The 26677-nt window shown below is 51.3% G+C and overlaps 5 non-coding genes across 5 annotated transcripts; 3 read left to right on the forward strand and 2 right to left on the reverse strand.

The window, feature by feature from the left end:
* Positions 1 to 18490: 18490 nt before the first annotated feature.
* On the reverse strand, positions 18491 to 18563 carry TRNAV-AAC (transfer RNA valine (anticodon AAC)). The gene has a single exon. It is a non-coding gene; the product is annotated as a tRNA-Val (tRNA).
* A 1350-nt stretch (positions 18564 to 19913) lies between these two features.
* TRNAE-CUC (transfer RNA glutamic acid (anticodon CUC)) lies at positions 19914 to 19985 on the forward strand. The gene has a single exon. It is a non-coding gene; the product is annotated as a tRNA-Glu (tRNA).
* A 3277-nt stretch (positions 19986 to 23262) lies between these two features.
* On the reverse strand, positions 23263 to 23334 carry TRNAQ-CUG (transfer RNA glutamine (anticodon CUG)). The gene has a single exon. It is a non-coding gene; the product is annotated as a tRNA-Gln (tRNA).
* Positions 23335 to 25657: 2323 nt separating this feature from the next.
* Positions 25658 to 25743, forward strand: TRNAY-GUA (transfer RNA tyrosine (anticodon GUA)). The gene is given in 2 exon segments: positions 25658 to 25694; positions 25708 to 25743. It is a non-coding gene; the product is annotated as a tRNA-Tyr (tRNA).
* Positions 25744 to 26264: 521 nt separating this feature from the next.
* TRNAD-GUC (transfer RNA aspartic acid (anticodon GUC)) lies at positions 26265 to 26336 on the forward strand. The gene has a single exon. It is a non-coding gene; the product is annotated as a tRNA-Asp (tRNA).
* Positions 26337 to 26677: the final 341 nt, after the last annotated feature.

The following is a 26677-nucleotide window of genomic DNA, read 5'->3' on the forward strand; positions in this document are numbered from 1 at the left end:
ACCCGTGCCGCAGTGCAAGTGCTCCCTACTGTAAATTGTACATGCGATTGGTATCCATGATTGGTTCATTTGATTTACTGTTAGTCCCTAGTAAAGTGCACTAGGAGTGCCGGGGCTTGTAGATGCCAATACTGCTGGTGGGCCTGCAGCGCTGGTTGCGCCACCCACCGTAGCAGCCGTAAAGATGTGTCTGGGAACTGCGCCCGCAGAACCCGCGTGCGGTCTCGTACTGTCACGCTAGCTGGGCAAGTGCACCCACTTGCCAGCCCCTGAACCTTCCCTTGACTACATATTAGTCACCCCTATGGTAGGCCTGCGGGCAGGGTGCGTTGTAGGTGTGAGGTAGGACAAGCCCTGATGTGGGTGGCATGTCCTAGTAGTGACTTACAACCAAAACCGTAGCTCACTATTGAAGGCTACCTGCTCCATTAGGCCAGACTGAGCTGCTGGAATTATTACACGCTATAATCCCAGCAGGCTCAAGGAGCATGGTAGCGAGTCATGTTTAGTATGCCTGAACTCAGGATGATAAAATATTTCTTGTAGTCAAATTTATTTTAGTATCCTGGGTTTGCAAATGCTACTTTTAGAAAGTTAGCATTTGCTTGCCTAACCATTTCAGCCCGCCTCTGCTGGTATGTGTATCTGACTGTCTGGGATGTGTGAGTGACAGGGCTGGGGGGATGACAGGTGGTGAATGCGCAGATTACACCTTAGTGGGAGGTAGGAGTGGCTCTTGACTCTGGATCTTGCTGTGCTCTGCCACCACAATGCTGGCTCCACCCTCCTGGGGAGCGACTGATGACTCAGCCGACACCTGGCCCAGGAAGGGCGAAGCCCCCATCAACAAGGTACTCTGGCTACCCCTGTCCGCACAATGCTGGCTCCACCTCCTGTGGGGCGTCTGATGCGCCTGCCGCTCACACTGAAAGCAGAAGCCGGATTACACCCGCCGGAGTACTCAAGGACTGAAAGTGGCTATGCAAAGGCCCCCCTGGCCTGCGAGAACAAAAGAAATGCCATATAAAAGAAGGAGCCCTGCTCCTTGAAAGTTAGATCCAGTTTGGGCTACAGAAGGAACTCTGCCCAACGAGAAGGACCGTGAAGGACAAGGAAGGGTGCTGTCTCTTGCCTGTGTCTGGTGCCTTGCTGCTGAAGGAGAGGAGAAAGGAAAGACTGCGAGAAGACTTTTGCTTTGAGAAACTTTGTGCCAAACTCTGTTGAGAGATCTCCAAGGGCTTGCTGTGAACTTGCCCCCTGACCAGCGCCCCAGGACCAGTGGGCGCTACACCCTGAAGAAAGCGACTGTGTGTGCTGCCTATCCCTGCAGTACCGACGGAGGAATCTCCTCCAAGGCAACGACATCCACCTGACCACCGTGACGGGGGCCCAAAGCAACCGCGAAAGCAAAGTGAGGTCCAGCCGCCGCTGGCCCGAACACCGTTACCGCAACTGCACCGGGAGCCCGAGAGCAAAGCGAAGGAGGACCCGTCCGGTCCGAGCTCTCGAGTTGACTGCGCCACGAGCAGCCAATCCACTTGCAAAGACGGACAGTCGCCCTGTGAGAGTCCTCTGCGTCGGTATCCTGCCCGACAGCTCAGCTGTGAGCGCACAGCTGCACCGGCATTTGGCTGGGTACGTCCTGCACTTGGGGACCGTACTGCCACTTGCCGCCACCACACGGCCGCCGCCTCCAGGGTCGGAGCGAACGACGAGGAAAGGACCCTGCCGCCACAGAGCACCGCTGCCCCGGATGACCCGTGACCTGCTCGGCTGAGAGCCGCAACGAACAGCGACCCCGGGAAGGCAACGCGACGTGGGACAGCTCCCCTGGAAGCCGCCCGCTCCACAAGAACTTTGTTGAACTGGCCAGAGGGCCCCAAGAACTCTTATTGCTAGAAAGAACTGTGGCAACTTGAACTAAGTAACTTGAAACCGCTATTTGAAAGCCTGATAACTGTATTCACAAACCTGCTTAAAAATCTATATAAAGAGATATATTCTTACAGAATACAGTTTGGTCTCATTGTGTGGTGGGTTGGTTGTGAGGGTGTAATATTGCAAGTGTTTAACCCTATGTGCCCCAAAGATTAGCCTACGACTGCTTAAGCCACACTACCTAGAGGGTAAGCAGAGGTTGTCTGGAAGGTAACCCTCAGCCCTGACGAGGAAGAGAGAGTCCCTGCTTGTCGGTAGTGTTTCACTGCGCCAACTAGAGCCTCCCCCTTCCTACAGATGCTGGTACTGGTATGGTGGAGGTGGAGGGTAATGTAGGCAGCCCTTTATTATTTTCTACTCCTGGTTCTTCTGTGGGTGCTGCATTGTCTGTGGGGGGTTCTGTTTCTGGTGTTGCTTTGGGGCAGGAGGCTTCCCGGTCAGGGGGCTTTGGGTCTTCTGGTTTTTTGGAGGTGGATGACCGTTTTCAGAGGGAGGGTAGGAGTGTGTCACAGGTGGGCCGTGGAGCCTTTTCTTGTGATATCAATGTGGCAGGACATGCACCTGGTGCAGGGATGTCGGGGATTGGAAGGGCAGTTGTGGGTAATCCTGCAGGGGTTTGCCAACCTGGTGTAATGAGTGTACGGGGCGTGGGTTTCCCTGGCACGATGTTGGGGCATGAGGGGGGTTTCAGACAGGTGAGTGGTGGGCCTGTACAGGGGCCTGGAGATGCGGTCCCATATTGGTCAGGGGATGCAAGAGACCCCTATTTTATGTTTGATTCTCCTGGGTGGGAACATTTTGGTGCTGCAGGTCTGGCGCAGCGTGGATTACAGAAGGATGGTGAGGATCATGAGTGGCGTGCAGGGGCTTCTGTTCGGGCTTCTTCTTCAGCGGTGGCGGTTGATAATTTGGATTGGAGTGGGGATGATGGGGTGATAGGTGACTCTCCGGTCAGGGAGGTGCCTTTGAGAGGTGGTGTTAGAGGACGTTCTTTAGATAGGTTTCAAGTGATGAATGTTGGTTCTAATTTGCGGGGGGACAGAGTCTGGTTTAGATGTGGTATTTAGGGACCCTAGCACACCAGTCCAAACTTTTTCTTTTCAGGACAGGGATAGGTGCGGCGGTCCAGACTTGGCAGGGCGCAGTCCAGTCCAATTTCGCTGAGGTGAAGCGAGGAGAATGCCTAGCGCGGCCCTCTCTGTTCCACTGAGGGAACCTGCCGCGGTCAGCACACGAGGGTCCGGCGTGACCCCGCTGGCCCCAACGAGTAGCAGGTATAGGTGGCCTACCTTACCGGCGGCTATGGAGCCACAGAGTCAGCGCAAGGGGAGTTACAGGCGGGTACAGTCTGCTCCCCCCCCTGGAGGTTCTTCACAACCACTAAAATGTAATATTGTTGATGCCGGGTTAGGTAAGACCCGTAGTGTTCTGTTGCCTACTGAACTTGATTCGGTGGTCCTGGATTATGATGAAGATAGTCCCGAGGAAGGAGAGTTACAGGAAGTAGAGGGGAGGGAACCCTTTCATGTGTCTAGTAGTGTTTTTCAGGCTCAAGCGGTGCAAAGTCAAGTACAGGAGAGAAGAGAGCACGGCCCGTCGGTCAGGGCGCCTCGAAGACAGAATACATTGGTTTCAGAACCACGGGCGGAGCCTTCGAGAATGGTCTCTTTGTTACCAGGTAAGCAGTTAGCTGCACAGGCCAAACCTACTATGGTGTCTGTGGGCACAGGAGGGGAAGTGTCTATTGGGTTTGGTGAAGGGAGGTTGCTGAAAGGACGTTACGTTAAAGATACTGCTGTGGGCACTGACGATGTTTTAGAAGTCACAGGTAAAGTGGAGAGTGGTACTAGCACTGATGCTCCAAGTGGGGTAAAAGAGCCATTGGCCAGCAAGGAATTGAAAATTAAAAAGTTGCCTTATATAGGGGTCACAGCCTCTGGGTGCCCATTTGATGTTGTCTACAAAAGAACGTATTTGGAAGGGAGAGTATGTTGAAATTCTTAAGTTACTACACCGGGAAGTCCGGTCCAAAGAGGGGTCGAAGGAAGAAGAGTTTGAGTTGGCAAAACGTCCTAGAGTTCCGTTAACCATTGAAAATTGGACGGCTGCATTCCTTATTTATGTGAGTGTATATTGTGAAAGGTTTCCAGAGGGCAGCGTGTCTCTTTTCAAGTACATGGATGTTATACGCAAGGCACAGCTTACTGGGGGGGGGTTTGCTTGGTCCCAATATGATGAGGAGTTCAGGGCCAGGATGGCTTGGGATCCGGAGGCCAAGTGGGGGGAACTGGACACTGACTTATGGCAGCATACTATGGGATCTGCATCGGGGGGAAAGACTATTTTTACAGCCAGTGGTCTCCCCTTAATTTACCGGCCCTTTCAGGGCAAGCCCACCCGGGGAGGGGTGGGGAGTACTTCAAACACACAGTCTGGAATGGGAACATGCTGGGAATTCAACAAAGGGTCCTGTAGTAGAGAGTATTATAAGTTTAGACACGAATGCTCTGGCTGTGGTAGGCGGCACCCATTGTCTAGATGCTGGGATAACAAGCCAGCAGAAGGTCCACAGGGGAAACAGTCAGGTGCAAGTGGTTCGGGGACGTCCCAACAGTTTTCAGGGGGTAGGGGATCCAGAGGTACTCAGGGCGTTGGGCCCAAGGGCTCATACGCCGGTTAAGTTGGAGAAGTTGCGCCTTGCACTTCAGGATTATGATGATGTAGCTGTGAAACAAAAATTGTTGGATGGTTTTGAATTTGGATTCCAGTTGGGTTACATGGGTTCCAGACAAAGGAGATGGTCTGCTAATCTGAAATCAGCGTCTGAGTATGGCACAGTAGTGCAAGACAAGTTAAATAAAGAAGTGCATGAAGGGAGGATGGCTGGCCCTTTTCACGATTGGCCGATCCTTAATTTGATAATATCACCTATTGGAGTGGTCCCGAAGAAAGATCCGGGACAATTCAGGCTTATTCAACACTTGTCATGGCCGGAAGGGTCGTCTGTCAATGATTTTATTGATCCAGATGCTGTTTCAGTCTCTTATTCCTCAGTTGACGTGGCCATGTCACTTGTTGTGACCGCGGGCGCAGCTGCTGAGATGGCCAAGTGTGATATAAAGTCTGCTTTCCGGCTGCTGCCTGTCCATCCGGATGACTGGTGTCTACTAGGTATACAATTTTCAGGAAGATGGTATGTGGACAAGGCTTTGCCGATGGGTTGCTCCATTTCATGTGCTCTTTTTGAGTGTTTCTGTACTTTTTTTACAATGGTACTTTACTCATCAGTCTGGTCACTCACTGGTAACGCACTACCTAGATGACTTTTTCTTTGTTGGGTCCCCGGGCTCCACGGAGTGCCAGTCTGCTCTGGACACTTTCCAAGGGCTCATGGAGGATCTGGGAGTTCCTTTGGCTCCCGAGAAAACTATGGGTCCTGCCACTGTTTTGTCCTTTTTGGGAATTGAAATTGATTCTGTGGCTATGCGGGCTCGCTTGCCTGAGGATAAAAAAGTGAAGATGCTGGAGTTGCTGGAAACCATGTTGTCAAAACGGAAAGTGTTGGTGAGAGATATTCAGGTGTTGCTAGGCCATCTCAATTTTTCCTGTAGGGTCGTGAGAGCAGGAAGGACTTTTTGTCGCAGATTGGGCAGGGCTCTTGCAGGTCAACATTTGCCTCACCATCGTGTTCGCTTGTCTGCTGGTGTCAAGGAAGATTTCAGAAAGTGGAAATTTTTTCTCTCTTCTTTTAATGGTGTTCCTTTGGTTCGGGATGTTGACTTCCAGTGGGATGTGCAAATGTTTTCGGACGCAGCTGGCAGTGATGGATTTGGTCTGTATTGGAATGGAAGATGGTGTGCAGAACGTTGGCCGGATGAGTGGTTGAATGGTGGTCGCAGCATTACCTTTTTGGAGCTTTTCCCTTTGCTGGTGGCTTTGACCCTGTGGGGGGAGGTCTTGGCACACAAGAAAGTGCTTTTTCGTGTGGACAACATGGCTGTGGTGGAGATTGTTAATCGACAGTCTGCCAGGGATGAACAGGTCTTGAAGCTCATGAGAGTCTTCGTGCTGGGCTGTTTGAAACACGACATTCACTTTCGTGCTTTGCACATTCCGGGTGTGGACAATGACATTGCGGATGCTCTGTCTCGTTCACAGTGGGGGAGATTCCGTGGACTGGCGAGGGAGGCAGACAGAGCACCGACCCCGATGCCGATTCATCTGTGGCACGTAGGCAACGTAGGGTCTTAAGACTGGTGGTAGGTTCTTTGTCTGTGTCTACACGTTCTGCTTATTCTCTGGCCTGGAGGGAATTTCTGGAGTCCGGCGCTTGCAGGCGTGAGGAGGTTTGGCGTCGTTCTGAGGATGTGGTAAATTTCATTCTAGATCTCATGGATAAAGGTCTGACCAGGGTAATCATCGCAGGTAAATTGGCAGGGATAGCTTTCATGGGTAAGTTGGTATGGGGTTATTCTCCTTCAGCGGGGGAGATTGGCAGGAGAATGCTTGAGGGTTGGGCTAGAGAACAAGGGCCCACCAGTAGATTCAGGGCTCCTTTATCTTGGCAGATTCTGGCTCGGCTGATAACTATTCTTCCTTCGGTTTGTTCAGATGACTTTGAGTCATGCTTATTTTCCATGTTAATGGCATTTATGTTTTTTGGAGCTTTTAGGGTTTCGGAATTGTTGGGCTCAAAATGTAAGTGTGGCCTCTTTTGGCAGGATGTTTTTTGTTCTGATGAGGGGGTGCATATTTGGTTAGCCAGCTCCAAAACTGATCAGAAGAAGAAGGGGAAGGGAGTGTGGTTGCAAGCGCGTTCTCCGAGGATTACTTGCCCTTTACTGTTGGCTCGGCGCTGGCGTTCTTTATCCGGGGGTGGTGATGATGCGCTTGTTTTCCAGCATATTGATGGCCCTCCTGTTACAGCATACCAATTTCGCATGGTTTTGCGCAAGGCGTTACACCACTTGGGTCTGGATGGGAACTTATATGGTACACATTCTTTCTGGATTGGTGCTGCAACTGAAGCTTTTAATAGGGGTTGGACACAAAGGGATATCCTGAGGTTGGGGCGGTGGTCTTCAAACTGCTTTCAGCGCTACGTGAGAAGTCAAGCGGAGGAGGCGCATGCGTCATCTTCCTTCCCATGAGCTTTAACTCTGTTTTCTTTTATAGGATCTGTTGCGGGCCCCCGTTCTCCTGTGGTGACAGTCTGGATAGTTGGGCATTCCTTCGTGAAATGGGCCCGAGTCCAGGCGGCGCAGAGTTACTTCGGAGAGCTTCTGGGTTTTAATGCTCGCATGTTCAATTTGGTTTGGAAGGGGAAAGGTGGTATGCTCTGGAGGGAGTTAATTCCATTTCTCAACAACAATATGGTGGGCGGGCTATGTCCTGATATTCTGGTGATTCATCTGGGGGAGAACGATCTCTGCACCACTAAGGGTGTTGTATTGTTGCGAGCTATCAAGAAAGATTTGAGCCTTATCAAGGAGTTTTGGGCTGGGTGCCATGTTTTCTGGACTGAGCTAGTTCCGCGTAGGATTTGGAGAGGAGCGGTAAATCCCAGAGCTGTTGACAGAGCCAGGAAAAAAGTACATTCTGAGGTTTCTAGATGTTGTCGTTGCCTTGGTTTCAGCAGGATTTCTCATAGAGAGATTCAATTTGAGACAGCGGAATTTTTCAGGGATGATGGTGTTCACCTGTCTAGAGTGGGGATGGACCTCTATTTGTTAGAGTTGCGTGAAGTTTTGGCACGTTCACTGGCAATGCAGCGTTGAACTTTGTTCGTTTCTGCTTCTATTTTCCTGGTTGGGGGGCAGAAAGGGAGGTGGTGTAGTTTCCTCTCTCCCCCCTACCTTTCTGGGTGGCGGGGTTTTGTTGTCTCGGTGCGGTTTATTGTAAAGTTTTGGTGAGTATTGGTCTGATTCATTGATTGACAGGTACAGGGGAAGTTAGTCATTGTTTGACCGTTCAGGTTTTGGGGGGTATTGACAGGGGTGAAGGGTCAGGCAGGGTTTCAGGTTATCGAGGGCCTGGCTTTCAATATGTGATTGGGGTGTTGTTGACGTAATGGGTTAAGTGATGATGTAATGATTTGATTGATGACGTAATGCTTTATTAATGATGTTATGTTTATAATGTTATTGTAATGTTTTAATGCTGTATTGTTGGGTGAGGGAGGGGCCAAAGAATTTTAGGGGAGGGGGTGGGGGGCAGGGTTTGTAGTTAATTATGTATTTAGTGAGGTATAGTTTTGTAAGGCGTTGCCAGGGTTTTATATATTGTAATGTGCACCTGTTTCCTAATAAAGCGGCCTTTTTCACACTCAAAACATTTTGGTCTACTTTTCTCCCACCCCTCGCCCTCCCTCCCAAGGGGGGCTTGGGGGAGGGAGCTGACCGAAGGGAGGTCTCCTCCCCCGGGCAGTTTGGGAGGGCTGCGAGGGGTTTTCTCGCAGTAGCCAGAACTTTCTGGAATTGGGCTGGCCTAGTAGGTTTTGCCAGCCCAATTATAAATTCTTGTTTCCCCGCCCCCTAGCCAACATTTTAGGTTTGGTGACCTGATGGCTAGGAGGAAAGTTAGCGTTTTTTGTCCCTCCCTCCCTCCCCATATATATATTTTCCCCCTTTTGGGTTTTTTCCTTTTCCATCTTTGTTACGGTAGTGATTTTTCATTCCTTTATTTTTATAACCCTTCTTTTTGTGATCCAAAGGCTGTTTTTCTGGTTAATAGGTGTACAGGGGTTTTTTTGTGCTTTGTATTGTCGCTAGGAACAGGTGCTGTGCGGGGTTTTGTTGTCTCGGTGCGGTTTATTGTAAAGTTTTGGTGATTATTGGTCTGATTCATTGATTGACAGGTACAGGGGAAGTTGGTCATTGTTTGACTGTTCAGGTTTTGGGGGGTATTGACAGGGGTGAAGGGTCAGGCAGGGTTTCTGGTTATCGAGGGCCTGGCTTTCAATATGTGATTGGGGTGTTGTTGACGTAATGGGTTAAGTGATGATGTAATGATTTGATTGATGACGTAATGCTTTATTAATGATGTTATGTTTATAATGTTATTGTAATGTTTTAATGCTGTATTGTTGGGTGGGGGAGGGGCCAAATAATTTTAGGGGAGGGGGTAGGGGGCGGGGTTTGTAGTTAATTATTTATTTAGTGAGGTATAGTTTTGTAAGGCGTTGCCAGGGTTTTATATATTGTAATGTGCACCTGTTTCCTAATAAAGCGGCCTTTTTCACACTCAAAACATTTTGGTCTACTTTTCTCCCACCCCTCGCCCTCCCTCCCAATGATGGGGGGACAAGACGTCTCCTTCTGATCCCCCGAGACACCTGCTCCCCTGTTGTGTGTATGGAGGTGAGTGGATACACCTGCTCCCCTGTGGTGTGTATGGAGGTGAGTGGAGACATGTGCGCCCCTGTTGTGTGCATGGAGGTGAGTGGAGACACGTGCTTCCCTGTTGTGTGTATGGAGGTGAGTGGATACACCTGCGCACCTGTTGTGTGTATGGAGGTGAGTGGAGACACCAGCTCCCCTGGTGTGTGTATGGAGGTGAGTGGAGACACCTGCGCCCATGTTGTGTGTATGTAGGTGAGTGGCAACACGTGCTCCCCTGTTGTGTGTATGGAGGTGAGTGGAGACACCCTTGCCCCTGTTGTGTGTATGGAGGTGAGTGAAGACACCTGCTCCCCTGGTGGGTGTATAGAGGTGAGTGAAAACACGTGCTCCCCTGTTGTGTGTATGTAGGTGAGTGGCGACACGTGCTCCCCTGTTGTGTGTATGGAGGTGAGTGAAGACACCTGCGCCCCTGTTGTGTGTATGAAGGTGAGTGGAGACAAGTGCGCCCCTGTTGTGTGTATGGAGGTGAGTGGCGACATGTGCTCTCCTGTTGTGTGTATGGAGGTGAGTGGATACACCTGCGCCCCTGTTGTGTGTATGGAGGTGAGTGGAGACACGTGCTCCCCTGTTGTGTGTATGGAGGTGAGTGGATACACCTGCACCCCTGTTGTGTGTATGGAGGTGAGTGGCGACACGTGCTCCCCTGTTGTGTGTATGGAGGTGAGTGGATACACATGCACCCCTGTTGTGTGTATGGAGGTGAGTGGAGACATTTGCCCCCCGGTAGTGTTTATGGAGGTGAGTGGAGACACATGCACCCCTGTTGTGTGTATGGAGGTGAGTGGAGACATGTGCGCCCCTGTAGTGTTTATGGAGGTGAGTGGAGACACATGCGCCCCTGTTGTGTGTATGGAGGTGAGTGGAGACACGTGCGCACCTGTTGTGTGTATGGAGGTGAGTGGAGACACCTGCTCCCCTGTTGTGTGTATGGAGGTGAGTGGAGACATGTGCGCACCTGTTGTGTGTGTGGAGGCGAATGGAGACACCTGTTCCCCTGTTGTGTGTATGGAGGTGAGTGGAGACACCTGTTCCCCTGTTGTGTGTATGGAGGTGAGTGGAGACACCTGCTCCCCTGTTGTGTGTGTGGAGGTGAGTGGAGGCACCTGCTCCCCTGTTGTTTGTATGGAGGTGAGTGGAGACACCTGCTCCCCTGTTGTGTGTATGGAGGTGAGTGGCCCGTGTCCTGTCATGGGGAGAGCAGGCGCTGAGTGCCTTTAACAAGGGCATGGGTCTCAAGTCACGGGGCCTCACCACGACTTCAATCTACAGCAGATGGAACAAGGTACTGTAAGGGCACACATCTTAAACAAGCATTGGCATAGCCAATATGTCTCGCTTTTGGGATATTTAGTAATGCAGCACAATATCTTTGGTACAACATCAACTGTTGCATGGCAAAACACTTTTAAGGTCTCGAAGGCGAGACCTATTGGCTATGCCAATGCTTGATTTCTTGTTGTTGCTGTTAGCGTAAACTCGGCCCACTGCCATTAGATCGCTTTACGCGACAAACAGATTATATTTCACTTTTTTGCCCAACAGTTCTGGTGGAATTGTCATCTCCCTTCATATGTTGTGTAGTTACCTATAAAGTGCAGAAATAAAACAAAAAGCATTTTTAATTTGTATCCGTTAACACTTTATTAAAGCCTTTCATTTACACCCTGCTGTCTCGTCTGTGTGTCTCCTTGTAAATTATCCGGTGTGAAGGGCGCTGGAGTCCGGTCCACACTGTGTGTGTGACTGTTGTGCAGCCACAGGAGAAAGGTGTCCACACAGGCACAGGAATGATAAAACACCTGTGTTGCCCAGCACCGCCTAAAGATAATGTATGGAGGTCCACAGAGACCAGGAGGAGAATGAAAACAGGAAGGGAGGGGGTATGTTAGGGATACAAATGCCCCACTACTCTAGACCCTGAATAATTGGAAGCAAATAACAAATACAAATGGCGCCCTGCTCAATACCTAGAATAATATAAAACAAATGAAGTGAAAAATAAAAGTATCTCAGGTCTCACCGAGATTTGAACTCGGATCGCTGGATTCAGAGTGCTAACCATTACACCATAGAACCACATACATAAATTCATGTCACTTTTCACCTAAGTGCTGACTTTCTATTGGTCAACAGTGTATGTTAAACGTCCAATTAAAGAAGTCTATTTCTCAATGAAATCCTTAAAACACCGTACACGAAACTTTGATTTAACCAACACATGGAAAATGACTCATTGATGCTTCAAACTGTCCTTTGGGGCAGCGCTTTAACGTATTTATTTATTTATTTAAACTTCTAAAGCGCGCAGCTACCCACAGTGGGTTTCCCGGCGCTAAGGGACAGACTGAAGAAGAAGACTGGCTCTTAAAGTTGGTGTAGTGCCGAGAAACGGCGCACACAGGAGCTACCCCCACAGAGGAGATAAAACAGGAACTTCCTAAATCCTCATCTCCTATAAATCAACACAGCGGGTTATTAATGTCACAACACAGACTATAAAAGCGCCTCTTCCATAGCACGGGCGGAGCAGGAAATAAACGAGCATTTCACACGGTGAGAGCACAGGAAACGGGTGCCTTCGTTTTATGCCACGCGCAATTTATATATAATCTGTACTCTTCGTTGTGTGATAAAAGGCAATCATCGAATAACCCTTCATAGTATCGATTTGTAGCTTTTTCACTCCAGTTCTTTAATAATACATCAGCTGTGCGGCAAGGGCTGGGGTGACAGGAGCTGTGGGGTCGATGTAAACCTCAAAGGGCTTTAGACTGATAGAAGGGAAGAGACGCAAGTGATCCCGATTGAAACCAGGAAGACGGTCACCCAGGCCCTCGTCACCAGCCGGCTAGACTACGGAAACACCCTCTACGCCGGAACCACAGCCAAGCTACAGAAAAGACTACAACGCATCCAGAACGCCTCCGCCCGACTCATCCTTGACATCCCTCGACGCAGCCACATCTCCAACCACCAGAGGAACCTGCACTGGCTCCCCGTCAACAAGAGGATCATGTTCAGGCTCCTCACCCACGCACAGAAGTCTCTCCACAACCTGGGCCCCAAGTACCTCAACGACCGCCTGACCTTCCACACGCCCACCCGCCAGCTACGATCCGCTAGCCTCGCCCTCGCCGCCGTACCACGCATCCGAAGAGCCACCGCCGGAGGCAGATCCTTCTCCTACCTGGCGGCCAAGACATGGAACTCCCTCCCCATCCACCTTCGGCTGACCCAGGACCACCTCGCCTTCAGGAGACAACTCAAGACCTGGCTGTTCGAGCAGTAGCGGCCCCCTTCCCCCAAGCGCCTTGACACCCTCCCAGGTGAGTAGCGCGCTATACAAGTGATATGATTGATTGATTGAGAGTTATTAGGACTTCCAGAGCCATTTTGGTTTGGAAGGAATAAAATACTTTTATAATGTTGCAATAGCAAAAAACTGTACTTCCCATACCGGGAGTCGAACCAGGGCCGCCTGGGTGAAAACCAGGTATCCTAACCGCTAGTTCCCTTCACTTACACATACCTGGGAGTCATATCTGGGTGTGTTCCTAGCTGTTTGTGCCACTGCCTGTAGTCGAGCCTATAAAGCCTATAGGAGGGGGTGTTTCACCCCTTGTCCTGTGCCAATGGGTATGTTTACCACAGACGGGTCGTGTTAGTTCTGTTAATCTGTCACGGTGCAGAAAGGTTGCACATTTGAGCCATGGCACCTTTTTAAAGCCATCTGGGTCAGAAGTCACTTGACTGTGTTTTCTCTGAGCGGATTGCGACACACTGGGGCAGATCTACAAGAAAGTGCTGCAGCGCGGCACTACAAGCCCTTTGGCTGCGCCTCGCTGCGGCACTTTCAGAGCACAGGAATGCAGCATATCTACAATGATATGTCGCATTCCTGTGCTCTCGCCTGCGCTGGCGCAGAAACAGCTGCCATGCTCCGGCTCAGGCACCCTTGCACCATGGTGCAAGGATGCCTGCGCCATGGGAAGATTGCCTTTTGTGAAGGAAGGGACCCCTTCCTGCACAAAAGCAATCACTGCAGGCCTTTTCCACTTTCAATGCGTGCTGTAGAATGCAGCACGCATTGAAAGAGGAAAAAACGAGGAGAAATGAAAAAAATTCTCCTCATTTCGCTTGGCTACGCCACCCCTATGGTTTCGCAGCAAACTGACGCATTTCCAGGTTTACGATTTCTTGTACATCTGGAAATGCATCAGTGGACATGGGACTTGTGGGACACCCCCGCGCCGCACGGCCACCAGCTGCTGCGTGTGCCCCATTGCCTGCCTACTGCCTCGCCGCCGGCCTCGCTGCCGCCTTGTTCGCTCCCCTTTGGTTTTCGCCAGTTGTTTTGCCCTAAATTTGTGCTTGTATCCCTTGTGCCATGTGATCGTTTCTCTTGCTGTTTTCGCCATTGTTTTGCCCGCCATTTGTGCTTGTATTTTTTTTGTGCCGTGACATCGTTTTCCTTCCTGTTTTTGCCATCTATTGCCCTCCATTTGTGCCTGTTTCATTTAATGTAACCTCCGTGCCGTGTGTCAGTTTCCTTCCTGTTTGCCCGCCTACCTCGCCGCCCTCCGCTCTCCCTCCCCGCTTCCCGCTTCCCGCCACCGCCATTTGCCCCGCCCCTTTTTCTCTTCTGTTCCCTCCCCGCTCCCGCCTCCCAGCTGCTCCGCCCACCCGCGCACTTCGCCTTAAATGGCGACCGTGCGAACGCGCAGCGGTCACGCGCAGCGGGTGCGCCGTTTGTGCGCCGAAGGCGCGCCAAAGGTAAGCCCGTCTGCACCCGTCCGCGACCGGATCGCGACCAGCGCCAGGACCCCTGGCCTACGAAGACCCCGACCTACCCGCCCGACGTACTCCGCCGCCACCCTCATCGCACTCAACACCGGCCGACACCCAGAATGCCACCAAGCCACACCACGACGCACCCACGGACCTTTCAGCTGCCACGCCTGCAAATTCACCTGCATCCGGACCTGCCTCGCACCAGCACCAGCCAAGTCGAACACCAGCAGCACCCACCTCAAGTGCATCCTGCTCAACACCCGCTCCGTCCACAGACACGCCATCGAACTCTGGAACCTCCTAGACGCCACAGCCCCTGACGTTGCCTTCCTCACGGAGACCTGGATGAACGCCTCTTCAGCTCCCGACATCGCCATCGCCATCCCAGAGGGCTACAAGATCGTCCGGAGGGACCGCAACGCCAACCAGATGGGAGGAGGCATCGCCATCATCCACAGGAACACCATCCGTCTCACGACCAGCACCGACAACACCCTGACCAGCGCCGAACACCTGCATTTCCAGATCCACACCAACCCGAACACCACCCTCAGAGGCACCCTGATCTACCGACCCCCGGGACCACGCACCCCATTCAGCGAGGACATCGCCGACTTCGTCAGCCCGCATGCCCTCCCCTCCGCTGACTACATCCTCCTGGGAGACCTCAACTTCCATCTGGAGAACAACAACGACCGCAACACCAGCACCCTGCTCGACAACCTCGCCAATCTTGGACTCAAGCAGCTGGTGTCCACCCCCACCCACCTCGCCGGACACACACTCGACGCAGTCTTCTCCTCCAGCACAGACATCAACTTCAGCCACGCCACAGAGCTTCAATGGACGGACCACAGCTGCGTCCACTTCACCTTCAAGAGAACGACGACCCACCACCACCAGCAACAGGCCGCCCGCAGAAGCTGGAACAAGATCACAGCAGACCAGCTCGCCACCTCCCTGAGCCAGCACCCTCCTGCCAGCTCAGCGAACCCCAGCCAGGCCGCCGACAACCTCACGAAGTGGATCAGCAACTGCGCGGACGAGCTCGCCCCGCTGAGGACCCAGCCCAGCAGACCCGGCAGCAAGAAAGCCCCGTGGTTCACCGACGAACTCAAGAGCTCCAAGAAGAACTGCCGAGCCCTCGAGAAAGTCTGGAGAAGGGAACCTACACCGGACAACAGGACCACCCTCAAGCGGGCCACTCGGAAGCACCACCAGCTGATCCGCGCCGCCAAGAAAACTGCATTCAAGGACCGGCTGGACAACAACGCACACAACAGCAAGGAACTCTTCAACATCGTGAAAGAGCTATCCAACCCCAGCGCAGGAAACAACGACATCACCCCATCGCAAGACCTCTGCAACTCCCTCGCCTCATACTTCCACAACAAGATCGCGGACATACACAACAGCTTCAACAACCAACCAACGCACACCATGACCGAACAACCACCCCCCACCACCACCCTCCACGCCTGGACCCCGATCAGCACCGAAGACACCATCCGCACGATGAACTCCATCCACTCCGGATCACCAACCGACCCCTGCCCTCACCACGTCTTCAACAAGGCCGACGCTGTCATCGCACCCCACCTGCGAGACATCATCAACACATCCTTCGACACCGCCACCTTCCCTGAGAGCTGGAAGCACGCCAAACTCAGCGCTCTACTCAAAAAACCGACAGCAGACCCCACCGAACTCAAGAACTACCGCCCCATCTCGCTCCTCCCGTTTCCAGCCAAAGTCATCGAGAAGACCGTCAACAAGCAGATGGCCGCCTTCCTCGAGACGAATGGATCCCTCGACCCCTCACAGTCCGGCTTCCGAGCCAATCACAGCACCGAGACCGCCCTCATCGCCGCCACCGATGACATCCGAGCCCTGATGGACAACGGAGAAACAGCGGCCCTCATCCTCCTAGACCTCTCCGCGGCATTCGACACTGTCTGCCACCGCACCCTAGTACAGCGCCTCAGCAACGTCGGAATCCAGGACAAGGCGCTGGAATGGATCATCTCCTTCCTCGACGGAAGAACTCAGAGAGTCCGCCTACCACCGTACAAGTCAGAGGCCTCCGAAGTCATCTGCGGCGTCCCTCAAGGATCCTCTCTGAGCCCCACCCTCTTCAACATCTACATGAGCCCCCTCGCAGCCATCGCACGCCAACACAACCTCAGCATAATCTCCTACGCCGACGACACCCAGCTGATCCTCTCCCTGACCAACGACCCCGCCACCGCCAGAGCCAACCTACACGAAGGGATGAAAGAGGTAGCCGAGTGGATGACGACCAGCCGCCTGAAACTGAACTCTGACAAGACGGAGGTCCTCATCCTGGGCTCTTCACCCTCCGCCTGGGACGACTCCTGGTGGCCTCCCGCCCTGGGCACCGCACCCAAACCGACAGACCATGCACGCAACCTGGGCTTCATCCTGGACTCCTCCCTCTCCATGACCAGGCAAGTCAACAACGTCTCCTCGGCATGCTTCAACATCCTACGCATGCTACGGAAGACCTTCTGGTGGATCCCCACCGAGACCAGGAAGACCGTCACCCAGGCCCTCGTCACCAGCCGACTGGACTACGGCAACGCCCTCTACGCCGGTACCACCGCCAAGCTCCAGAAGAGACTCCAGCGGATCCAGAACGCCTCAGCCAGACTCATCCTCGACATCCCACGAACCAGCCACATCTCCGGACATCTGAGAGACCTTCACTGGCTCCCCGTCAACAAAAGAATCACCTTCCGCCTCCTCACCCACGCACACAAAGCCCTACACGACCAAGGCCCGAGCTACCTCAACAGCCGGATCAACTTCTACGCTCCCAAACGCCACCTCCGATCAGCCAACCACGCCCTCGCCGCCGTCCCCCGCATCCGAAGAGCGACTACAGGAGGAAGGTCCTTCTCCTACCTGGCCGCCAAGACCTGGAACTCCCTCCCGGCCGACCTGCGCCTGACCCAAGACCACCTCTCCTTCAGGAAGAAGCTGAAGACCTGGCTGTTCGAGCAGTAGCGGCACCCCCCCTCCCCCAGCGCCTTGAGACCCTACGGGTATGTAGCGCGCTCTATAAGTGTCACTGATTGATTGATTGTTGCGTGGGAACATCCACAGCAACACCCATGTCCCGAGCCTAACACGCAAAGTGTTGCGTGAACAGGTGTGATATTTACAAGCATAGGTTCAGTCACGCAGGGTGACTTTACCTGTGCTTGTAAATATCCTTTAGCAGGCTGTGCCACCTGTGCGTCACGCAACGTGATGCACCGGCGGCGCATGGGACATGTAAATCTGCACCACTGTACTTTGATTTACTTCAATGACGTCATCATTGAGACACTTTTAAGTGTTTCAGATTCTGGCAATATCGTCAATATGCACATCACTGGTTGTAAGACTTGAAACCCTCCTGCCTCTGTGCGCTCTCAGAATGGGAGCCGGTTTATGAAAACAGACTGGGGGCGCCTGGAACTCTTAAAGTGAGAGTCCAGGCGCTGGCTTCAGGGGGGCTGGAGTGTGCAATGTTTGTTTAGGGATGTTGAAATCCTACGTGGCCCAAGACTAGTACACCTGAGATAACATACACACATGACTAGTATTCACATAATTAAGGACATCGGTATCAGTCTCACCTTCCAAGAAGCCCGGATAGCTCAGTCGGTAGAGCATCAGACTTTTAATCTGAGGGTCTAGGGTTCAAGTCCGTATTCGGGCGGAAGAGATTTTTTCTGTTATTCAGCAGATTTGAAAGGAAGGTTTTAACAGGAAATTATTTTGCTTTGTACTCTTTTCTTTTGATCGCTCTAACTTTCCCTCTGTTGTCATCCGGGTTTCTCAAAACCAGTAGCGATTCCACCCGTTATAGAAGTTTCCACTTACATTTGAATCAATCACTCTTTTCTGCCCACGAAGCCAACTGTGACGCCCAAAATTCTGCATTTAATGCATTTATGGTCTCAGTGATTGAAAACGAACCCCAAAGCCCTCTGATCACAAGCAAACTTCTAATTTATACCAAACCCCCCGTCCTGCCAGTGCTGCGAGGGGGCCGTGTCGAGCTTTGGCACCAGTTTATATTTTATTATCCTTAGTTACAACGACTGTCTGCTCGCTTTTCGCTGACACTCCTGCCTGTGAGTGATGGATGGCAGCGGCTGTCCTGCTGTCTGTCTGTAAAGGGACAGAAAGAGTCCGAGTCTGTCTTTGAAGCAGCTGAATGTACAAGGACATTGGAAAGGAAAGAGCCTCGAACACCGGGGTCTCACGTTTTCAGCCCGAGATTGAATCAGAAAAGTACAAGAATAAAAGAATGAACTGTTGTGAGTTGCTTTTTTAAAGGGGAAAAAAAGTGTTTCCGCCCGGTCTCGAACCGGGGACCTTTCGCGTGTTAGGCGAACGTGATAACCACTACACTACGGAAACCCATGGGAGGTGTAATATGGCTCCTTTACCTCCAATGAGCAGAGAGCACCGGAAGCAGCTGAATAACAGCAGTGGTATGGAAGCTTTTCTAAAGTTCTCTCTCTGAATGCACAGTACTCAATGCTGCACAAGCATCGCCTCTCACTGAATGCACAGTACTCAATGCTGCACAAGCATCGCCTCTCACTGAATGCACAGTACTCAATGCTGCACAATCATCGCCTCTCACTGAATGCACAGTACTCAATGCTGCACAATCATCGCCTCTCACTGAATGCACAGCACTCAATGCTGCACAAGCATCGCGTCTCACTGAATGCACAGTACTCAATGCTGCACAAGCATCGCCTCTCACTGAATGCATAGTACTCAATGCTGCACAAGCATCGCCTCTCACTGAATGCACAGTACTCAATGCTGCACAAGCATCGCCTCTCACTGAATGCATAGTACTCAATGCTGCACACGCATCGTCTCTCACTGAATGCACAGTACTCAATGCTGCACAATCATCGTGTCTCACTAAATGCACAGTACTCAATGCTGCACAAGCATCGCCTCTCACTGAATGCACAGTACTCAATGCTGCACACGCATCGTCTCTCACTGAATGCACAGTACTCAATGCTGCACAAGCATCGCCTCTCACTGAATGCACACCACCGTGGGCTGTGTGAGGAAGAGATCATTCACTCAGTGCACATTTCACTGATCACTGCACAGGTCAGCAGACTCTCACTGACTGCACGTCACTGAAAACATCAGAGCACGTGAGCTCTTACTGGATGCTCGTGCCTGAACCCTGCACAGATGAAATATCCCGCAATGAATATGTGCGAGTGAAAGCGGCAGAGCTGTGACCTCTCTCACTGAATCCAGGTCACTGACCCTGCACAGCTGAGTGTACCACACTCACATCTAATAGGAATCTCACTGAACACCAGTGACCGGCGCACAGATAAGAGCTCCCTGTGCACATGTGTAGCTCTCACTGAGCGGAAGTCACTGAACGCTGCGCAGCTTAGGCCTCTTCTCACAGTTAAGAGCTCTCACTGAATGCAGATCACTGAACGCTGTGCAGTCGAGGTCTCTCACTAAAGGGAGATCCTTGGCGTTTCTCACTCACCCCGGCCTCGGTCTCTCTTCTAAGGGCGTCTTTGTTTTGTTCGTTTCCTTACGCTGTAGTCTGAACAACAGTTTTTTAACTTTCCTGTTTTGGGGCTTTTCTGTAAAGGCAGCGGTAGGAGGAATGTGAATATAAATAGCGCCTCCATCCAATATTCATACATTAACACCCAGCGAAGCACCTTTGTGGTGATCAAGGGCTGAAAAGCAAAAAGTTTTCAGCGCTCCCTGGTGGTCTAGTGGTTAGGATTCGGCGCTCTCACCGCCGCGGCCCGGGTTCGATTCCCGGTCAGGGAAGTGTGATTTTTGTTTTTTTACTCTTTATTTCTCAACTGTTCGATTGATTGTGCTTTTGGTGGATTTTAAAAAAAGTAGAATTTCATGTTTAATGACACTGATTCTTTAATGATGGGCCCAATATTCGAGCCATGTATAACAAATGGTTACAATTTTTAACATCTTAGTGACATAGTGGTTTTTATTAATCTTTTGATTTCTGGTGACGCCCCCTCCCCCCACTGATGGGTCATTGGAAGCCCTGGACACTGACCTAAAGAGTTTCTAAGAGGTTACACTAAAACAATACTCAAACTACAGAAATACATCAAATATGTATAGAAATTAAGAAATACTTTTGTTAAACCACAAACATAAATCAAAATTCTGTTGAGAACTTTGCAGTTTAATTTGTCAGCGATAAGCCCATGAACTGGGCTCCCCCACGCCTCCTTTTCTTTTAAGCTCCTAAACCAGCCTCTGTCACTTCCTCGGAGCAGTCAGTGCCTCAGTGAGGCCAACAAGCGTCCACATCACTCTGGCTCGACTCGAGCTGCTCCAACTTCACTTTTAGCCTCCGATTTAAAATCCCTTCACATGTGCAGGGAATTGTTATTTTAATTTTAAGCTCTAAGAGCAGATTTACAACAAAGTAACGCAGCGCGGTGCAGCAACTCATTTTGCTGCGCCGTGCTGCGTTAGTTTGGAAAGCACAGAGATGCAACATATTTACAAGAATATATCGCTTCCCCTGCGCTGGCGCACCTACTGCAGCCATGCGCTGGCGCAGCCACCCTTGCACCATGCTGCAGGAGAAAACGAGGAGAAATGAAAACATTTCTCCTGGTTGCGCCTCGCTCTGCCACCTCTAGGGTGACGTAGCATTCACAAGCATCTCCAGATTCGCGTATTCTCGTAAATCTGGAGATGGGTGTTGCGTGGGGATACCCATAGTGCACCCATGGAACGCCCCTTCCACGCACAGTGCTGCACGTGAAGCGGTGATATTTACAAGGAGAGGAAAAGTCACGCTGGGGGGCTTCTCCTCTCCTTGATAATAAGCCCCTCAGTGTGATGACTGCCCAACTGTTATTACATAATTGGTGCATGGGGTTGATTACAGCAGAACGCTAAATGAACGCCCCTATCCACAGGAAACAACATGCGCCAGCTTTATGCGCCAGACGCCTCTATAGCAGCGGGTTCAAGGATTCAAATGAGATTATCTCAGATTTTGCCAGTTCTTCTGACAATTTACAGAAATATTAATAAAACGCGGACCTGCCGTATTGTGCACAGAAACCCTTAAAAAGCAACACCCTGCAGCGGCGAGTTTAAAGTGCACCGCAGACAAGTGAGGTAAACTGGAAGTAAATGTGATGTGTGGCGAGGACCACCCGTTCTGCCACCCGTGGGCACACCAGAGTCACTTCGATGAATGCCAAACTCCTATGACGTAACTGGGGCATGGGGCTGGGGTCTACATTAGGGTCGGATTGGGATCACAATTTTGCCCGGGCATTGACGAAAAAAGCGGCCCACATTCATGAGGCGTGGCCCACATTTAAGGGGCGTGGCCCATATTCAAGGGGCGTAGCCCATATTCAAGGGGCGTGGCCCATATTCAAGGGGCGTGGCCCATATTCAAGGGGCGTGCCCATTCATGAAACACCATTTGCACAGACAAGGAATAAAAGTGGGAGGATACTGTTCTTGTGCAGGACACAGGGCAAAGCCCCTGCTATTACTAACCTATTTAGCCCTCCCCAGACCTTTAGCTCAGGAGCACATGAACAGCAAAGGTAAGGCCCCTGCAATTAGTAATTGAATCAGCCCTCCCCAGCCCTCCCGGCCTCAGGGCAATGTCCTGGCAGGGGAGCACAAAACACAGCTGATGGGTCATCCACGGTAGCCAGGGGGAGGCTGAGGTGACAATGGTGCGAGTTCCAAACATCACCTGGCCCCCACAGCGAGGTATGTATGGAGGTGAGTGGAGACACCTGCTCCACTGTTGTGTGTATGGAGGTGAGTGGAGACACCTGCGCCCCTGTTGTGTGTATGGAGGTGAGTGGAGACACGTGCTTCCCTGTTATGTGTATGGAGGTGTGTGGAGACACGCGCTCCCCAGTTGTCTGTATGGAGGTGAGTGGAGACACCTGCTCCCCTGTTGTGTGTATGGAGGTGAGTGGAGACACGTGCTCCTCTGTTGTGTGTATGGATGCGAGTGGAGACACCTGCTCCCCTGTTGTGTGTATGGAGGTGAGTGGAGACACCTGCTCCCCTGTTGTGTGTATGGAGGTGAGTGGAGACACGTGCTCCCCTGTTGTGTGTATGGAGGTGAGTGGAGACACCTGCTCCCCTGTTGTGTGTATGGAGGTGAGTGGAGACACCTGCTCCCCTGTTGTGTGTATGGAGGTGAGTGGAGACACCTGCTCCCCTGTTGTGTGTATGGAGGTGAGTGGCCCGTGTCCTGTCATGGGGAGAGCAGGCGCTGAGTGCCTTTAACAAGGGCATGGGTCTCAAGTCACGGGGCCTCACCACGACTTCAATCTACAGCAGATGGAACAAGGTACTGTAAGGGCACACTTATTAAACCAGCATTGGCATAGCCAATAGGTCTCGCTTTTGGGATATTTAGTTATGCAGCACAATATCTTTGGTACAACATCAACTGTTGCATGGCAAAACACTTTTACGGTCCCGAAGGCGAGACCTATTGGCTATGCCAATGCTTGATTTTTTGTTGTTGCTGTTAGCGTAAACTCGGCCCACTGCCATTAGATCGCTTTAGGCAACAAACAGATTATATTTCACTTTTTTGCCCAACAGTTCTGGTGGAATTGTCATCTCCCTTCATATGTTGTGTAGTTACCTATAAAGTGCAGAAATAAAACAAAAAGCATTTTTAATTTGTATCCGTTAACACTTTATTAAAGCCTTTCTTTTACACCCTGCTGTCCCGTCTGTGTGTCTCCTTGTAAGTTATCCGGTGTGAAGGGCGCTGGAGTCCGGTCCACACTGTGCGTGTGACTGTTGTGCAGCCACAGGAGAAAGGTGTCCACACAGGCACAGGAATGATAAAACACCTGTGTTGCCCAGCACCGCCTAAAGAGAATGTATGGATGTCCACAGAGACTAGGAGGAGAATGAAAACAGGAAGGGAGGGGGTATGTTCGGGATACAAATGCCCCACTACTCTAGACCCAGAATAATTGGAAGCAAATAACAAATACAAATGGCGCCCTGCTCAATACCTAGAATAATATAAAACAAATGAAGTGAAAAAAAAAAGTATCTCAGGTTCCACCGAGATTTGAACTCGGATCGCTGGATTCAGAGTCCAGAGTGCTAACCATTACACCATGGAACCACATACATAAATTCATGTCACTTTTCACCTAAGTGCTGACCTTCTATTCGCCAACAGTGTATGTTAAACGTCCAATCAAAGAAGTCTATTTCTCAATGAAATCCTTAAAACACTGTACACGAAACTTTGATTTAACCAACACATGGAAAATGACACATTGATGCCCTAAACTGTCCTTTGGGGCAGCGCTTTAACTTACTCTTAAAGTTGGTGTAGTGCCGAGAAACGGCGACACAGGAGCTGCCCCCACAGAGGAGAGGAAACAGGACCTTCCTAAATCCTCATCTCCTATAAATCAACACAGCGGGTTATTAATGTCACAACACAGACTCTAAAAGCGCCTCTTCATAGCACTGGCGGAGCAGGAAAGAAACGAGCATTTCACACGGTGAGAGCACAGGAAACGGGAGCCTTCGTTTTATGCCACGCGCAATTGATATAATCTGTACTCTTCGTTGTGTGATAAAAAACAAACATCGAACAGCCCTTCATAGCATCGATTTGTAGCGTTTTCCCTCCAGTTCTTTAATACTACAGCAGCTGTGCAGCAAGGGGGGTGGGGGGGGGACAGGAGCCGAGGGGTCGGGGTAAACCACAAAGGGCTTTAGACTGATAGAAGGGAAGAGACGCAAGTGAGAGTTATTAGGACTTCCAGAGCCATTTTGGTTTGGAAGGACCCGGGCCGCCGGGGTGAAAACCAGGAATCCTAACCGCTAGACCATATGGGAGGCTGCTTCCACAGTACACAGCTCAGTTTCTGTGAGAGGAGTCTGTCCTGTTAGACGCCCATCTGTATTCTTCAAGTCACACTGCCACCGTCAGGGTCTGATCATCAATGGGGTCACAGACCACCCCCACACTCCTGACAAACCAGAATGAGGGGTCATGATTTCTGCAACAACCTGCTCATGTCTCATTATTTACAACCCTGGAACTTCTCCAGACACTGAGCCCAGGAGCTGAGGACGGCAGCAGCCCCCGCATGGCCTCTCACTGCCACCCCCACCCCCTCCAACCTGGAGCCAGACAAAGCCACGCCCCTCTCCCCAGGACCCCCCTTCACTCCTGTGTCTCCTCACCAGGCTGAGGGCCCCACAAACCCCTCTCCAGTTACCGTCCAGCTTCTTCCTTGATCCACCCACTGATCCCCCTCCCTCCCCCCCTCCCCTGTCACAAGCCCCAGGCTGCCTCCAGGGGGGCCCAGTTACACCCCCCTCTCCCCCTCCTATCAGCACCGACCCCAGTCCTGACACTCGATTGGTTCACACAGAGGAGGGAGGACCAGCTCAGGTCACCCTGGCTTCTTCCCAGGTATCTTCAGATGCTCAGGGTGACCGCCAGGGGGCAGCACCGCCACAGCACTCACAGGGCCCTGGAGCAGCAATGGGACATCAGCAGCCTTGTCAGGGGCAGACCCTGAATAATCCCGCACAGCATTTTGGGAGAGCGGGGGAGGAGCCTCTGTGGTGTGTGTTTACAAAAGTAAACATCTGGGGTTAAAAGCAATAAACACACATTTGTAGGCATTTTCTTCAGTGTTGTCCCTTTCTGACATCATTTGAATTTAAAAGACAAGAATGTAAAAGCTTTTTTAAAAATCGGGTAGGATAAGATACGTCTGAAGCATGGGAGGGCAGGGTAAACATTCTGAAGTACAAATGTTTTCATGTTTATTCATGTCAAATGTAAACAAGTTATCAATCAAAATGTATCTATGTTTACACCAGATGTAAAAAGTGTGCACTGATAGGGTCAGGGTGCAGTTTCTTTCCCCCATGTGTTCCTTTCATTCATGCGGGTCCCCAGTAAGCTCGGCTGCTCTGCCTTCTTATTCTGAGTCAGGTGTTAAAAGGGGGGGCTGGTCCCTAGTTTTGGGCTCAGAGTACGCAGGCCCCGGGGCACCGGAAGTAAACACCCCTCCTTGATACAACTATGGCCCAGTAACCTCTGATTGCCCTCTGACCCCTCAGACTGGATTCCTGGCAGGCCTCTTTTATAGAGGAGGTGGGACAGCAATAATGTATCCAAATGTAAACACGAAATACCCTAAATAAATAAATAAAGAAATATAACTCAGATCCAATACCAGGAAACCTTCGGTGTTTGAGCGCTACACATATATAACTAGATAACATAACCCAATTATTAACTTTTGGATCCCAAACATAATAAATGGAAATATATCATGAAAATCAGTCAGGACTCAGCCGTTTCCCTATTAGTGAAATATCTGTCGGGTTTGCAGCTTTATCAAGTGATGAAAGACATATCCGTGCCCGCTCCTCATGCGATATAGCGCCTTGTCACTTACATATCAACCGAGCCTTCGATAGCTCAGTTGGTAGAGCGGAGGACTGTAGTGGAGGGACTGTCATCCTTAGGTCGCTGGTTCAAATCCGGCTCGAAGGACTTTTGCAAACTCTTCACTTTTCCCCCTCTGCTTCACAATGCAAAGCGCCTCTTTCTCGGACCCTCACACGCCGGGGCTTTTCCTGCCTCCCCTCTTCACCTTTACAGCCCAGCTCTCTCCTCCGGCGGGGGCGAGGGGGGTGGTGTCTCCCGCCCCCCTCCCTGTGTGCAGCCCCCGCTGCAATGCCCCCTCATCAGACAGAGCCAGGGGCCCCTGGGCTGAAGAGCCAGTCCGGGGCCCCCCCTCTGAAGCAGCCCTGGGAGCTGGTTGTGGTGACTCTGGCATCAGGGGACGCTGCTGAGAGCGTCTGCCTGGAGGCGAGAGGGTTGCTGTGAGGTGTGAGGGAGGAGTGTGTTTGTGTGTGTATGGGGGGGAGAGAGTGTGTGTGTGTGTTTGTTGAGCCCGTGGCCCCCTGTGTTGGTGTCAAGGAGTTGATAAATGGCACGAACCGGTAGCATATCGGGGAGAGGCGGCTCGAAGGCCACATGAGGAGCGGCCCTGCAGGTCGAGATTCATCGGTTCCTCGTTAGTATAGTGGTCAGTATCCCCGCCTGTCACGCGGGAGACCGGGGTTCAATTCCCCGACGGGGAGGATGCAATCTCCTTTTTTTTTTTAAACAAAAAAAAATGTTTTATTGCATGAAATCAGCCCTCTTAGAGAAGCCTCCTTTCAGGGGAGGGTGAAAGAAAGAACATATATTTGCACAAGATGCAAGAAGTGCCTGGGAACAGGCATCCTCAACCCTTTAGCACCGCACCTCTATTTTAAGTGGCATCTAGAATGTGACACCCCTGCTATTGTTTACTGGCGCTTTTCATGTATGACGTCATCTCCGTTAACAGAAAGACTTACTAATACAATCTCACCATTTTTCAAATCAAACACGGGCGATTTTTAAGTCGCACACTTTTTGGGAAGCATTTCTGCCTTTC

This window comes from Lissotriton vulgaris, chromosome 1_1, assembly GCF_964263255.1.
Source record: "Lissotriton vulgaris chromosome 1_1, aLisVul1.2, whole genome shotgun sequence".
Lineage (NCBI taxonomy): Eukaryota > Metazoa > Chordata > Amphibia > Caudata > Salamandridae > Lissotriton > Lissotriton vulgaris.